Here is a 3120-nt window from a genome sequence, read left to right as displayed (position 1 = left end):
TGTCAGCGTGTCCCACAGCTGGAGTCAGGAGTGGGAATTAGCTCACCTCACCACCCTGTCTGTCAGCGTGTCCCACAGCTGGAGTCAGGAGTGGGGGTGGGAATTAGCTCACCTCACCACCCCGTCTGTCAGCGTGTCCCACAGCTGGAGTCAGGAGTAGGAATTAGCTCACCTCACCACCCCGTCTGTCAGCGTGTCACACAGCTGGAGTCAGGAGTAGAGGTGGGAATTAGCTCACCTCACCAGCCCTCTATCAGTGTGTCATACAGTGGTAGCTCGTGCGTTGCTGTGATGCTGGAAGCTATGCCATGGATATTTCACATACCAGCAGGGTCACCTATGGTGGACAGGTTTCACCAGAGCTTCCAGACCAAGACAGACTAGGAAGAAAGGCCTGGAGATCCACTTCTGAAAATTAGCCAATGGAAACCCAATGGAGCACAAGAGGAAATTGTCTGATATAGTGCTGGAAGATGAGCCCCTAGTTGGAATGCTATCAAAATCCACAGTGGCCACAGCAATGGAGGGGAGCATACCAAGTGTCATGAAGATGGGACAGGGCCAGGCAATGTTCCGTTCTCTTGTACACAGGGTCACCCTGGGTTGGAGCCAACAGGACAGCAGCTAACAACAGTTTACCTCCTCCTGGAGTCCTAGAGGGGGGGCGACAGTGAAAGGTGAACAGGCCCCAGTGCAATCATATGATAATCAAGTCTCCTCTTGCACAGCATTTAAAATTCCATGCCACATTCATATGCATAATTCCATTTCAACTTCAAAGGAATGTGTGTTATAGGTAAAACAAGCCATATTGTTCTTTTCTAGATGAATAGCCTCTTATTGTGAGAGGTATGTTTCTTGTCTGAGGTCACCCAGCTAGTAAGAGGTGGACTCAGGCTTCAGTCTAAGTCTCCCGAGTCTAATTCCGTTTATTCTTCGTAATGACACTGACATGTATGAGCTGCATGCCGCGAAGATAACCCTTCCGGATCACCTTTACCTCTGCCCTGAGCAGGATGTGTTGGGAGTACTGAACTGACATGATTCTTTGAGCCCTGAGGGGAGACGTAGCGGTGTCAGCTCCACACCTGAATTCAGAGTGGACTTCACCCATGAACAAGAAGTTAATTCCTGATGTACTAAAACTCTGGTTACTCTTAAGACACCATTTCTCTGCACACCTAATGCCTCTCAAGGAATATTCAAAGGCAATGAAAACGTGTGTGCTTCCTCGCTTTTGAAAATGATGACCTTGCTAAACGGTATTCAGTCAAGCTCTCTGATCGCTGCCAGTTTGACAAGTATGGATCAAAGACAACTTCTCTTAGAGAAAGTAAGTTGCTCAGGGATGCAGTGAGCTGAACTTTAAAATGTGCTCCTAGTGAGCTGTGAACGCAGCACTGTGTATGGATGACCCCTTAGATTTCCACTTGGCTGCTTGCAAACATTAACGACCAGCATCGCAGGCAGGAAAGAAAAATCGCACTTATCCTGGATAAATGCACAGCACACCTTATAGTTTCTCTAAATAGCCCTTCAAACTTCTTTCCCCCTCCTTGTGTAGAGCAACATTTGTAATCCTAGCAACAAATGAGAGCGTACTCTAGACTCTCAAAGGGCATTAGCAAATACATAATGTGTAGGTTATATTTTTATATATTTTAGGTTATATTTTGTTGCAGTAAGCCAGTTTTTTTTTTTTTTTTTTTTTTTTGTAACTAGGGTCACCATCTTGCATTCTAAAGCTTGACTATCTACAAGAGAATATATTCCACAGATATGCTCTTGACATGTTATTCAGAAACAATTCCAAGTGCACACTTTAAACTTTCTGATTGTGGAGGAGTAAGAGTAACTTAAAGCTTTTCAGGCACTTGAGAAGACTGTTATCCTCTGAAATCTACCACTCTTTGTTACTAGTGTACTATTATAAATAGAAAGCTCCAGTGGTGCAATGGTTAAGCACTCGCTGCTAACTGAAAGGTCACCAATTCTATTCTACCAGCTACTCCTCAGGAGAAAGACCTGGTGATCTACTCCCATAAAGATTACAGCCTTGGAAACCTTATGGGGAAGTTCTACTCTGTCCTCTAGGGCCACTAAGAGTTGGAATGAACTCGATGGCAATGGGTTTTTTTTTATTATAAATTACATAAGATTTTAAGCTTGGGTATGCAAACTACCTTTACATAACCTTACCCTCAATTGCTAGCCCGCGGATGCTACAATTAAGCATTTTCCTCCTGATTTGAAGTATTGGACTACACTGGGCATCAGCCATGTGGATTTTAATAAAAAGTTGACAATGAAGTGGCCAGTCCAAACCATGCACCCTAATTCTTTCTGTGGCAATACATGTACCTTGTGTAATGTTCATAAAAAGTAGAATCTACGTGAATATATTTCATAACTTTCTGTACACCACCAAACAACACTATTGCATACTAATGAACTTTACGCTAAAGAAGGACAGATGGCTGAAATAAGTTTCCTCCTATGCTAAGAAAAAGGAGTTCTGGTGGTGCAGTGGTTAAAGCACTCAGCTGCTAACTGAAAGGTTGGTGGTTTAAACCCTCCAGCTGCTCCTTGGGAGAAAGATGTGGCAGTCTGATTCCATGAAGATTTATAGCCTTGGAAACTATAGGGCAGTTCTACTCTGTCCTACAGGGTCTCTGGGAATCGGAATTGACTCGACGGCAATAGATTTTTTGGTCTATGCTAAGAAATGAAGATATTCTAAGCTAGTGTTTCATACTTGTTTTTCAATTAATTTTTCTTGGTAAAGAAACTCACCCCTATACAATAAACTTTATACTGTAGTTGGTTTACTTAAAAACCAACTGCGATTGTTGCTAAGTATAATGAACGATTTTTAAATCCAACAAAACTGCTATAAAGACAAATGTATCTGTTCAATTTGTTGAAGTGTTAGTTTATTTATTTATTTATTTATTTATTTTAATTGTACTTCAGGTGAAGGGTTACAGAACAAATAGTTTCTTGTGAAACAGTAGTGCACATGTTGTTTTATGACATTGGTTAACAGCCCCACAACATATCAACCCTCTAACTTCTCAACCCTTTTTTTTTTTTTGGTGAAAATACACATAGCCAAAGATA

The sequence above is a fragment of the Trichechus manatus genome, unplaced genomic scaffold (assembly GCF_000243295.1).
Source record: "Trichechus manatus latirostris isolate Lorelei unplaced genomic scaffold, TriManLat1.0 scaffold00093, whole genome shotgun sequence".
In the NCBI taxonomy this organism is placed as follows: Eukaryota; Metazoa; Chordata; class Mammalia; order Sirenia; family Trichechidae; genus Trichechus; species Trichechus manatus.
Note: the sequence above shows the minus strand (reverse complement) of the source record.